General features: G+C 42.9%; 1 non-coding gene across 1 annotated transcript; it reads left to right on the top strand.

The window, feature by feature from the left end:
• Positions 1-1,810: 1,810 nt before the first annotated feature.
• LOC124060000 lies at positions 1,811-1,913 on the top strand. Its single transcript, XR_006843483.1, has one exon. It is a non-coding gene; the product is annotated as a U6 spliceosomal RNA (small nuclear RNA).
• The last annotated feature ends 11,501 nt before the right edge of the window (positions 1,914-13,414 follow it).

Here is a 13,414-nt window from a genome sequence, read left to right on the forward strand (position 1 = left end):
ACAGAGCCTGTCTGTGTAAATCTTATCACCGTCTGCCATAGGGACAAATGCAGCATATTAGCATTGACGCCCTACAATAACAGCATTCATGGCTGTTTCCAAACCGTGTAAATCAGAGAGCAGAGGGAGCATGACAGAGCAGGAAGGTAGACCAAAATCAATAAAAAAATAAAGAGGAACGAGGAAATTAGAAAACATGAAGACAGAAAGAGGTTTAAAGAAAAAGGAGGAATGATCAATCGGGAAGCTGAAGTGTTTTAGACAAAATGGAAGCATACAAAATGGAAATAAAAAGAGACATTGAGTGAGAAAGAGAACAGGGCTGAGCTTGGCATCTCTTGGCTTTGCTGCTGTCCAGGGAGGGCAAGTTTTCCCATTAACACTCTTGAAATAAGAGCTGAGGCCAACATGCAGCATCCACTTAGAACCGAACAGCAGCATTACTGCTCACAGATGCCATGGACAGAACAAACTGATTTGCTGCCATGCAAGTTCAAATGTTTCACGGTCGAGTCATCTGGTCTAACCACAAATACTAACTGGACCATAAACAAGCTTAAACTTTCTCTAAATATCGCAGTACAATTAGATGAAAGACTGATAGTGTTCTCGTGTCTTTTTTTTTCTTAAAAAATTTGAACACATTTGTAAATACCTGTACTTTGAGATTTTAGTTTTTGTTTATCCTATTTTTATGTTTATCCTATTTTTATACTCCGCATTTTTCACCTTTCTTGGTCGGGAATACTGCATGTGCAATGTCTGCAAGAACAAGAATTTCCCTTCAGGGATAAATAAAGGAATTCTGATTCTGATTAATATGTTAATATGAACCAACATTTTTTTTAAACTGACATATAACTTACTTATAACTGATAATAAAACCATGTTTTCAGAGGTCTGGTGCCTTTCGTAAGAGTGGTAGCTCCATATAAACTGTAGATATATGAGAGTGGTATTCTCATCTTAATTCTCTACAAGAGAGTGGATGAGTGTCTGAGGGCTATGCAACAACAGTTTTTCTGTTGTTTAACTGTGAAAGACAGGTGATCCAATTTTTGTCTAAAATGATTAAAAGAGTGCTTGCAAGTCAGTTAACTGATCACCTACACAGGAACAGAGCTCATCACAGCACAGAAATAGCACTGGTACAGTTACAAATGACCTCCTCATGGCATCAGACCGTGGGCTTGTCTCTATACTTGTTCTACTGGATCTCAGTGCTACTTTTGACACTGTAGATCACAGCATTTTATTACACAGATTAGAACATGAGACGAGACTGCATGTTTCTTTCTCTCTCTCTCTCTCTCTCGTCCTCTCTGTCCTGTCTACCTCTTCTTCTCCTCCTTCACCCAGCCGACTATCAGCAGGATGGTTCTCCCTTGTGAGCTGGGTTAACCCTCACCCTGTTAAAATGGAGTTTTGTTCTGGGTCTTTGTAAAGCATCTAGAGACAATTTTGATTATATAAGGTGCTATATAAATAACAATTGAATTAAAACTGAAATTCAATCTGTAGAGCAGGAATATCACAGTGATGAGGACAGAAGATCAGTTATAGAGAGAGATCAGCTCACCCTTACCCTACAAAATAATACAAGCACCTGACAGGATTACAGAGTAGTGGTCTGAGTCTCCTCTCAGCTTGATGTATTCAGAGTACCTCCACAGGCAGGCAGCTGTGGTGCATCTTGTCATAATGCTGAACCTCCTTTCAACATGAGAGAGCAGCAGTTCTCCTCTGAGGTCCTCCTGGAAGTCTGATCTCCTCATAAGGCAGATCCAGTCACCTTGCAGGGATGCCTAATCTGCTTCAGTAACACATATACTAAAAATGGAACGGTACAGAGAAGATTAGCATGGCCCCTGCACAAGGATGACACGCAAATTCGTGAAGCATTCCTTATTTTATATCATAGACTGGCACTAAGTGCACTTTGTTTACTTAAGTGTTTATTGTAATTTTTTTTTTGGTGCTATTTATACGTGTGCCTTTAAGCTGAGAATCTTTACAAAATTTCGTTATGCTCGCATAACACATCTTGAATCTTGAGTCTTGAATCAGGTTTTGAAGGAAGAGGGTTATTCCAGTTAGAAGAGTGAGACAACAGAGACATGAGCTCAGGGGCCCCTGGATGTCACAGAGGAGATCAAACAGACTGCAGGAGCTGGGAATGCATGAATACAGATAGTGGACCAGGAGAGAGGGATGAAAGGATGACAGGGACAGAAATAAATAGATGAATGGGTGACTGGAAAGATACCCAATGAAATCTGTAGGTCTCTAATATTACCAAAGAGTATGTGCTTGTTAACTTGTAATGTCCACTTGAGTGTACTTGTGTGTATTTTATGGGAATGTTCACCACATGGGGGTACTTTTAATGTGATATTTTCAGTCTGAAACTGAACACTGAAGGCAGCTGCTGATGGTCAGCTCTGGAATGAGACTTGTTGTTAATATTTTGCTATCAGACCACATATGACACCGCAGGTTCAACTCACACACACACACACACTGAGGTCAGAGCAGCTGAGGCATGAATGCTGCACTCTAAGAAAGGCCTTTCTCTGATAACACACTCAATAATTTATACTATATGTCACAATTGGCGTTGCTGACGCAGAAAAAGTGGCGCCCCAATGCAGAATCAAAAAGGCAGGCAAGCGAGGCTGAGGTCTGAGCAATAGTCTTTATTTAACCAAAAATCAAAATCTAAACAAAACAGGCTCACACTTACTGTCACTAGGATCAAAGAAAATCTATGGCAAAAACTCCTGGCAATACATGGCAGAGCTTGGCAAGAAAATAAGGTTTCCTGGCCTGAACAGAGGACATTCAAATACGCACTGACAAATGTGACTGGGAACACGAGGACTAAATAGACGAGACAACGAGACAGGAGGGAGAAAACAATCAAGAAAAAAAATTTAAAGTTATGTTAGAGAGTTAATTAAATTTATTATTTTAGGGGGAGTGCTTCCCTCTGAGTGAACAGCGAACAGTCAGACCTGATGCAGACAGTGTTAAGTGTTCATAGGTGGACATCCTGCCTTTTCATGTATATGACCACGTGTATATGACCTACTTTCTAACTGGCTCAGCTTTAAGGTGAACTCAGTGTGAGATGTGTCAGACTGGAGTCATGAATCTCAGGAATGTCAGACCTGATGGCGGGTCTTTCCCCACTATGGCTTTAGCAAACAGTTGTGCTGTGCTGTGCTCTAAATGTCACATACTACAGAACTTTGAACTGCGTTGTGGTTCAGATGAGTTCTCTGTGTTCTCGACTTTCTCTGACACACGGTGCTGGAGGCGACTGGTGCTGAAGTGTCCTTGAGCAAGACACCAAACCTCTGGAGGAAGGAACAAGATAAAGATGTGGATTCAGAGGCACAGAAATGTCTGCTGAAATTTGTTGAACATCACAACTGTTTGTCAGGAGCTGTGTGTGTGTGTGTGTGTGTGTGTGTGTGTGTGTGTGTCCAGCCTGTGGCAAGGGTAGAGCTTAAACTGAATATTTAGTGATCTTTTTAAAAAGAAAACACAGAGAGAGAGCTTAGTATGCTGTGTGTGTGTGTTAGTTTAACTCACATCCCAGCTCTCTCTATCAGTCTCTCTCTGACACACTCCAAAACCTCTCTGTGTCACAGTCCACACACACACTCGGGTTTCTCTTTATTTTTAAGTCAAGTGAAACAGAACAGACTCAGTTTTCTGAACACCCTGTTTAGAGGCAACAGTAGCAGATAATTCTGTCCGTCCAGCTCCTTTATGATTTGTGGTCTGTGCCCCCTTACTGCTTGAACGTCCAACTTGGTTAGCGCTCTTGAACGTAGAGAGGGTGTCTCCCGGACTGAAACTGGAAGATGGTTCCACTGTAAAGGAGCTTGATAACTAAAGGCTCTGGTTCCTAATCTACTTTTGAAGGCTCTAGGAACCACAAGTAATATGCCAATAAATCAGTCGTGCTTTACTGCAGTGTAACCAGGGATCTTCAATTTCAATTTATTAGCTTTACAAATCAGGTTTGTGCACAGTTGAGGTTAGAGTGGAAACACTGCAGTTTCTCTCGATATAATGAATATCATTCCTTGTAGAATTTCACTTTTAAGTATAAAACTGCTCCTGTAAGCAGTCTTCCTCCTGGAAGGGGCTCAGGCTGTCTGAATCATAAAAATCTTTTAAATCCCATGTTCAACTTCACTCATTTATTATCTCTTCTGATGTAATAATCCATGATTAAGTGCTCTCAGCATTTATGTTTTTCATGTACCTAGTCTGCAAACCTTCTCTAGTTCTCTCGTCTTAGTCCCGGTTCAGTTCAATGCAATTAAAATCAATTCCAATTATTTATATAGTGCCAAATCACAACACAAGTTATCTCATGACACTTTCCAATTAGACCAAACTCTTTAATTTGATTTTTGGTACAGAGAGACCCAACAAAACCCCCATGAGCAAGCACTTGGTGACAGTAGAGAGGAAAAACCAGTTGGGTTGTGAGAGAGAGACGGAGAGAAGGAGAGGGAGAGAGGGAGAGACGGGGGGGCACACCAAAAAGATGGGTAGCAATAGAATAACAACAGAATATTGGAACAATGAGAAACATTAACAATATTATTGATGATAATAGATAATAGAAGCAGTGGTAGTAATAGATAAAATAGTAATAATATAGAAATATGGCAGGTAATAATGTTAGTCATTATTTAGTGTTAGTCATCATTAGTGTCAAGCAGGACCACAGCAGGACATGTGCAGCAGCATTCTGGATGAAGTGCAGAGTCTTTAGGGACTTATTGGGGCAGCCTGATATGAAGACAGCTGCAGAGACTCCGTGCAGGCAAAGCTGCAGGCCCAGATGGTGTGAGCCCCAGGGTCCTGAAAGCCTGTGCCCCCCAGCTAAGTGGAGTACTCCATCATGTCTTCAACCTGAGTCTGAGTCTTCAGAGGGTCCCCGTGGTGTGGAAGACGTCATGCCTCGTTCCTGTCCCGAAGACGCCGCGTCCCAGCGACCCCAAGGACTACAGGCCTGTGGCCCTGACATCACACATCATGAAGACCCTGGAAAAACTCGTCCTGGAACAGCTCCGGCCCATGGTCCAACCACTTCAGGATCCCCTTCAGTTCGCCTACTAGCCCCACCTTGGAGTGGACGATGCCATCATCTACCTGCTGAACAGAGTCTACACTCACCTGGACAAGCCGGCAAGCACTGTGAGAATCACGTTCTTCGATTTCTCGAGTGCGTTTGACACCATCAGGCCGGCTCTGCTGGCTGAGAAGCTGACAGCGATGCAGGTGGACGCCCCACTGGTGTCCTGGATCGCAGACTATCTGACGGGCAGACCGCAGTACGTACGCCTGAAGTGCTGCCTGTCAGATGAAGTGATCAGCAACACCGGGGCTCCACAGGGGACTGTCCTCTCTCCCTTCCTCTTCACGATCTACACCACAGACTTTACGCACTGCACAGAGTCCTGCCATCTTCAGAAATTTTCTGATGACTCTGCAGTGGTTGGGTGTATTACTGGGGGGGATGAGAGAGAGTGCAGGATGGTAGTGGACAACTTTGTCGCATGGAGTGGGAAAAACCACCTACAGCTCAAAGTGACAAAGACCAAGGAACTGGTGGTGGACCTGAGGAGGACTAAGGCTCCAGTGACCCCTATCAACATCAAAGGGGACACTGTGGAGGTGGTGGAGGAGTACAAATACCTGGGGGTGTACTTAGACCACAAACTGGACTGGTGCAAGAACGTGGACATGGTCTACAGAAAGGGCCAGAGCCGCCTCTACTTTCTGAGGCGGCTGAGGTCCTTCAACATCTGCAGGACGATGCTGAGGATGTTCTATGAGTCGGTGGTGTCCAGTGTCATCACATATGCTGTTGCCTGCTGGGGCAGCTGCCTGAGGGTGAGGAACACTAACAGACTCAATAGAATCATCAAGAAGGCCAGCCATGTTGTGGGACAGGAACTGGACTCTCTGACAGTGGTGTCTGAGAGGAGGATGTTGTCCAAAATAAGAACTATACTGGACTTTCCCTCTCACCCTCTCCACAATGTGCTGATCAGCTACAGGAGCTCGTTCAGCAACAGACTCATACTGCCACGATGCACCACAGAGCGACACAGGAAATCATTCCTGCCTGTCGCCATCAAACTGTTAAACTCAGCACTGTGACGGACACACTCACTTGTATATACAATGTACATATTGGCTACTTCTACTTTTACACATTGTACATACCTGTATTTTTAAATTTTCTTAAAAAATTTTTGAATACAGTTTTTTGTAAATACCTGTACTTGAGATTTTAGTTTTTCTGTAAATACCTGTACTTGAGATTTTAGTTTTTGTTTTATCCTATTTTTATACTCTGCACTTTTCTCCTTTCTTGGTCGGGAATACTGCATGTGCAATTGTCTGTAGAAACAAGAATTTCCCTCCAGGGATTAATAAAGGAATTCTGATTCTGATTCTGATTCTGATTCTCACCTGGTCAGCTGTGAAGGTCATCGTTGGGGTGATGGGTGGGGGAGGAGTGCTTGTGGTACCCAGGTGAGAGTGGTCCACCCAGGCTTCTGGGGACGAGGTGTGAGCGAGGCCATCCGGATGGAATGTGGGTGGAGGGAGAGAGGCTGGAGTGGCTGGTTGCTGCAACCGTACTGCTGAGGAGTCGTTTGAAGCGTGAACTGGGGTCCCAGTGTCGAATCTGTTAAAAAACTGATTCAGCTCATTCGCCCGTTCCACACTGCCATCAACTCCTCCGCTGTTTGGCCCGTAACCTGTGATGGTCCTCATGCCACTCCACACCTGTCTCGTGTTGTTCTGCTGGAGTTTCCACTCCAGCTTCCTCCGGTACCTCTCCTTTGCCTCCCTGATCTTTATTCTCAGGGTGCGCTGAATAGCTCTCACTTCCTCCCTATTGCCTGCTCTGAAAGCCCTCTTCTTTTCTTGTTGTTGAGGATGGCTTTGATGTCCTTGGTTACCCACGGCTTGTTGTTGGGGTAACACTTTACCGTTGTGGTTGGGACAATGGTGTCCACACAGAAGTTTATGTAGGCAGTGATGCACTCAGTGAGCCCATCAATGTCCTCACCGTGGGGCTCACAGAGTGCCTTTTCTGTATAGACTACCAATCATTTATCAATAGATGATTTCACTGTGTTGCTACCATTGCAGAGCTTTTTGTCTCCCTCAGGTGAGTCTGGATAAGATCAAGAGTGGTTTCCACATTCCAGGCCTGTCTTTTCATCTATAAAACCACATGGAACAAACACACTCTGCTGCTGTTAAAGCGTTATCTATGATACAACTTTATGTAAGAAAAACATTTTAGAAACTACACCACTAAATAAATGTTTCTGGTCTTCTCCTCTCCTTATTTAACTTCTCGCTGCTTCCTACCCCTCGTCTGATTTTAATTTGTCCTCTTTTTCCAGTTTGATTGCCTCCCTGTTCCCTCACTCTTCTCTTCTATTCTCTTTTTTATTTTTTCCTCTTATTTTGTGTTTTTCATCTCTTGCATTCTTTATTCTGTATTCTCTTCTCCTCCACATCTCCCCCTCATAACATTTGCTCTTTCATACTTTCTTTTTTTAAATCTCCCTTCTCTCTGTGCTACTGTCTTCGTCTTCCTTCTTCTCTGCTCTCAGGGTAGGGGATAAACCCACAGAGCGATAAGCTGGAGCTAAAAAGCCAACTGATCCCTTTAAAAGCCATGCTACAGAGGGGAGGAGAGTGTTTACATGGCCTCCAGCAACTGTGCTGCACTACTGGGAAATTAATTACCCAGCACGAATCTCAGATGTTTCAAATTCTGCCCATTTCTCCTCTCCCTCCTTATCTTTCTCAGATTCTTTCTTGCTCTGTCACTTGGTTTCCAACCAAGGAATTTTTTTCCAGTTATGATGTGGCGAAGTTGAGGGGAAACGGCATATTTCAAACAAAGTTTTCCACATTCTTGAAGTTCCATTTTTTGTCATTGGAAGGATAAATTGATAGATAAATTGTGGAAAGATAAATTGCAATGCATGTGTTGAAAAAGTAACCACAAGCTTCACTCAGTCTGTTAATTTTGTTTTTAAGTTTGTGAGCGATTCAGAAGTGGTTTTGGACATGATGGAATGTTACCTTAAAATATTTTGTTTTAATTCTGAGTGTGCAACTTTACTTTCTTTACTTTACTTTACTTCTTTACTTTACTTTACAACTTTACTTTCCAAATGGATTCAGTTTTGTTAAGTTTTTTTAAGACCAGGACCCCAAAGCAGAGACAAACTCACTGGTGAGAGGGAACAAAGGTTCTTTTAATAAACTCCACAAAACTAAATCCAGAAACAAAGCAGGCTGTGGAGGCAGGGAGCTGGCTGACAGAAAGAAATCCTCAGCAGGAGAATCCAGGTAACTCTGATGAACCATATGCATAGGTAGAGCGTGGAATAATCTGACAGCAAGCAGGAGTGAAGGCCAGGCTTATAAAGTGAAGAGAATAGGCTGATAGAACTCAGGTGTGCCTCAGCTGCCAACAGGAGGAGCCAGCCACACCCCCTGCCACCACAGGCTCTGTAAAAGGAACAGAAAATGGAAAGGGAAACAGAGAGAGCACAAAAAGAAAAGCACAACAGAAAACACACAACGCCAAACACACATCACACATCACTCCACATCACATCTAGCCTGGTGAGGAGAGAGCTGGAGAGGCTAAAACAGAAGAAAGCTGCTGGACCAGACCACATCAGCCCTCACATGTTGAAGGCATGTTCTAGCCACCTCTGTGGAGTTCTTCAGCACCTCTTTAACCTGAGCCTTCGCCCTCAGAGAGTGCCAGTGCTCTGGAAAACTTCCTGCCTGGTCCCAGTGCCCAAAAAAGGACGTCCTGCTGCATTGGAGGATTACAGGCGAGTGGCACTGACCTCTCACATCATGAAGGTCATGGAGAGACTGGTCCTGGCACACCTCAGACCGCTGATGTGCACATCGCAAGACCCCCTGCAGTTCGCAAATCAGCCCCATATTGGGGTTGATGATGCAATCATCCACCTGTTGCAGAAGGCTTACTCCTTCCTGGACGAACCCAACACTTCAGTCTGTATCATGTTCTTTGACTTCTCCTGCGCCTTCAACACCATCCAGCCAAGATTGCTGAATGCCAAACTAGAGAACATGAAGGTGAGTGCTCCCCTCATCACTTAGGTTGATGACTATCTGACGAGCATACCGCAGTTTGTGAGATTACAGAACTGTGTGTCTGATTAGTAACACTGGGGACCCCCAGGGAACTGTGCTGTCTCCCTTCCCCTTCACCACATACATGTCAGACTTTAAGTACTGCTCTGAGGCAGCAGAAATTCTCTGATGACACGGCCATTGTGGGGTGTGTGGAGGGAGGGAGGCTGAGTACAGGGACGTGGTCGACCGCTTTGTGAAGTCATGTGGGGAGAACCACCTGCAGCTGAACGTGGCAAAGGTGAAGGAGATGGTGGTGGACTTCAGGAGGAACAAGCCCATGCCCTCTCCCGTCTGCATCAGGGGGACGGAAGTGGATTTAGTGGACTCATACAAGTACCTGGGTATAACACTAGACAATAAACTGGCCTGGTCCACCATTACAGAGGCCATCTACAAGAAGGGCCTGAGCCGGCTTTACTTCCTGAGGAGGCTCAGGTCCTTTCATGTCTGCAACAAGATGCTGCAGATGTTTTATCAGTCTGTTGTGGCGAGCACCATCTTCTCTGCTGCGGTGTCCTGGGATGCGGCCATCAAGGCAAAGGACGCCAACAGACAGAACAAACTGATCAGGAAGGCAGAGTCTGTTGTTGGCTGCAAACTTGGCACCCTGGAGGAGGTGGTGGAGGAGAGGATGCTGGCTAAACTGCTGGCCATCATGGACAATCCCTCTCAGCCCCTCCACAAAGCACTGGACAAGCGAAAGAGCAGCTTCAGCAACAGACACATTCAACCCCGCTGCTCTAAGGAACGATACAGGAAATCGTTCTTACCTACTGCCATCACACTTTACAACCCATCTACCTCTGTCAGAGCCACGATTACACACCTGGACTAAATCTACCTGTCACCTTTTGCACTCCAAAAAAATTTTATATACTGATACTGTTTTATTATTACTTATTTTCACGCAAGTGTCCTTCAGTGTATTTTATTCTATTTCTCTATTCTATTTTTATACTCAGTATTTCATGTCATAGTGTGTTTTATTGTATTCAAATATACCGGACTGCTATGACAGCGTAATTTCCCCTCGGGGATGAATAAAGTCATCTATCTATCTATCTATCTATCTATCTATCTATCTATCTATCTGCTGTCCCTGTTTCACTTGCTGCACCTCCAAAACGTTGACAAACTGCAATACTTTACCTAACAGCACAGACAGAGGAGGTCTTTACAGCTGTCCTCAATCCAAGGCTCAGCTTTGAGTTTTAGAAAAGCCTTCAAAAGATAAAGCACCTTTTGTGTTTTCCAGATTTAACACAGGATAAAATATTCTCTTTCATTTCATTTTTATTCCTTTATATGCAATACGTTGCTCCAAGCACACTGAGGAGATGTGTGTCACACATGTGTGAGTGTGGGTGGTTTCTTGATGAACTAAAATGATTAAAGAGGAGGGGGTTTGTGTTCTTCATAAATATTTACAGGGTTAAACAGAGCCAGAATGATCTGGAGAAGTTTTTCAGCACCTTTGACTGATTCACGTAGAAATCTGACACACTTTCAATCTTCATCATATTTCGCATCCTGCAATCTGGCAGTTATTGCAGCTGTTTTTATTTCAACTCAAATCTGAACAGACACACCCAAACAGCATACAAACATACAGAAAAAGTGGATATGAGTACATGATACCTCCAGAACCATATTTATTTTACTTATTTTATTTTATTTTATGTTATTTTATTTTATTTTATTCTATTATTATATGTTACTTGTTCTTACGTTCTATGTATGCAGCAATCACCAAGACAAATTCCTAGTAATGTGAAACCTCTTCACTTACATGGCAGTAAAGACGATTCTGATTCTGATTCTGATGATGTTCAAGGTAAGTGGCAGAGGAGCTACTTAATGAGCCATTTCAAACGTTGATTTACAGACTGATGATCCCAGTGACGTTTATCTGCAGCTGTCAACAATACCTTAGATTATTTGTCTTGAGAGCAATCTTTGGAGTATTTCAGATAGGAAAGTGGAAACACATCTGCAGGAAGTTTTTCCTCTCTAATGTACGGCCAAAAACATTCAGGGTGGTACTGTATTTGAGACACCTGGTACCATAGAGTGGCAGAGGATCTCTTGCATATTAAAAAAAAAAATATTGAAAATATTTTTAAATATATCTACACTTACACTACCTACTGAACCACCCTGACTTGGAATGTTGTCCTGTTCATTGTCAGAGTTAAAGAGAAACATCACATGATGTTTTATTACCAGTATGAAGTTAATGAAGATTGTTCGCTTTTCAAATGAAGTGGTCGGATGAAAGTGTTGGGGCTGATGGAAGGGATGAAAATATTTTTAGTGAAAACTTGAGTATGAGGATCTTAAACCATAAATAACTTTTAAATAAAAATAATGATAAATAATAAATAATAAAAAATTTCCCCTCGGAGATAAATAAAGGAATTTTGATTCTGAACTTCATTCATTAGCTGTAACCAGGCTGAAATCCTGCCCTCCATGCGTGCTGTGTAGTAGGAAACAGAAATGTGAACTGGAGTCACATGACTTGGACTTGACGCAGAGTCACAAATTTTACTTTAGACTTGATAAAATCAAAAAACTTGCAATTAGACTTGGACTTTAACACCAGTGACTTGTAACTTCACTTGGACATTAGGCTTTGTACAGAAAATACTTGAGGCCTAAGATTAAAATGTGCCCAGTCTTTTCTTTCAATTCCTGAATCAACGTTAACACCATAGACCCCAGATTAATAATTTTCCGTGGGTGGGTAAATCTCTAAAGGGGTGAAAAAAACAATGCAGAGAATATCTACAGTGGTTTGGTGTCATTTACAGGTGTGATGCTTTAAATAACACCAGAATACAGCAGATCTTTGATTTTTAAGTTCTAAATGCATGTAGCCATGATACCCTGCAGAAGGAAGTTGAGAGTGATGGAAGGTAACATTGATAGAAAGTATGAGATAAAAGCTTGGTAGTTTAGGACTCCTTTCACAACCAAACCCAAGCCTAATGGTGAAGTAACAATTGTTGTGTATGTCGCAAGCTCCTTGGTGGATTATGAGGTTTTGTTTTGTTTATGCTGTAAGGAGAAAGATCACAGAAGGGCTTGTTTAGGTCTGTTGTGACCTGTGGCTGCTGGGGCAAGAATGGAGCAGGAAGAGGCCAGGTGAGACAAAGAACCACACAGGGAGCATGACAGGGCTGCACAGGTGGTGTCGCAATAAATTGTGTTATTGACAGTATGTGTCCTTATTGAACTGTTGGAGATGGGCTGTAGCTTTGAAAGATGTGATGCTGAAAGATACCATTTCCTCCAAAATGGAGCGCAAGATTGAGAAATGAAAGATTGTGTTGACAGACTAATGGACTGGACATGCTGACATTATGCATCTGATGGGTGACAGGTGTCGTCTTGTATGTTGAGGAAGGATGAACTGAGCAGGATATGGACCAAGGAGGGGGACTATGAAGACCTACTTCCTGGGCAGCTTTTCGATTAAGGAAACAGTGGAAGGCAGAGAAGTTTGTGACTTCTGATGCTGGGCCTGCTGGTGTATGCTGATGGAAATTGAATGTGGTCATCCTGATTTAATCCAAAGAGGTCTTCCTCTGATAACCCTTTAAAAATATAGTAGTTGACTTTTCTGAATTTTCTCAAGATGATACTGTGCGCCCTTGGTTCTGGTGTAGAATATGAGGAGGTGGATAGGATTTGGTAGGTGTATATTGGAGCCAAAAGCGTTGTGGTTAAAACAGAAAAGTGTTTTTTCTTTCTTTCTTTTGAAACCTCAGATACAGTCAATTTGAGTGACAGAAAAGACCCCAAAAAGATACAATTTGGTGTAAACTATGATGAAAAACTCTTTCTTGATCTCATACTGTACTACAGAAAGGTTCAGCCATGATGTGTGACTCATTCTCTGTGTGTGTGGCATCCACTGGCTATTGGGATGAACTGAGTCCCTGCTGGTTGTCAGTTCTTGTCTCTACTCAGCAGTAAAGATTTGACTCAGTTGACAGCAGGACATTTGAGGGCAAGTCAGGAAGAGCTTTTTGGCCTCCTGCTGAGCAAAGACTCTACTCAGTAACAGCACAAATCTCACAAACATGAAGTAACACAGGACAGGACGAGTGCTACAAAACACGTGCTCTGTCAAGAGTTTAAAGATTTCGAGTGATCTCTGTTCTCT

The sequence above is a fragment of the Scatophagus argus genome, chromosome 5 (genome assembly GCF_020382885.2).
Source record: "Scatophagus argus isolate fScaArg1 chromosome 5, fScaArg1.pri, whole genome shotgun sequence".
Taxonomy (NCBI): Eukaryota; Metazoa; Chordata; class Actinopteri; family Scatophagidae; genus Scatophagus; species Scatophagus argus.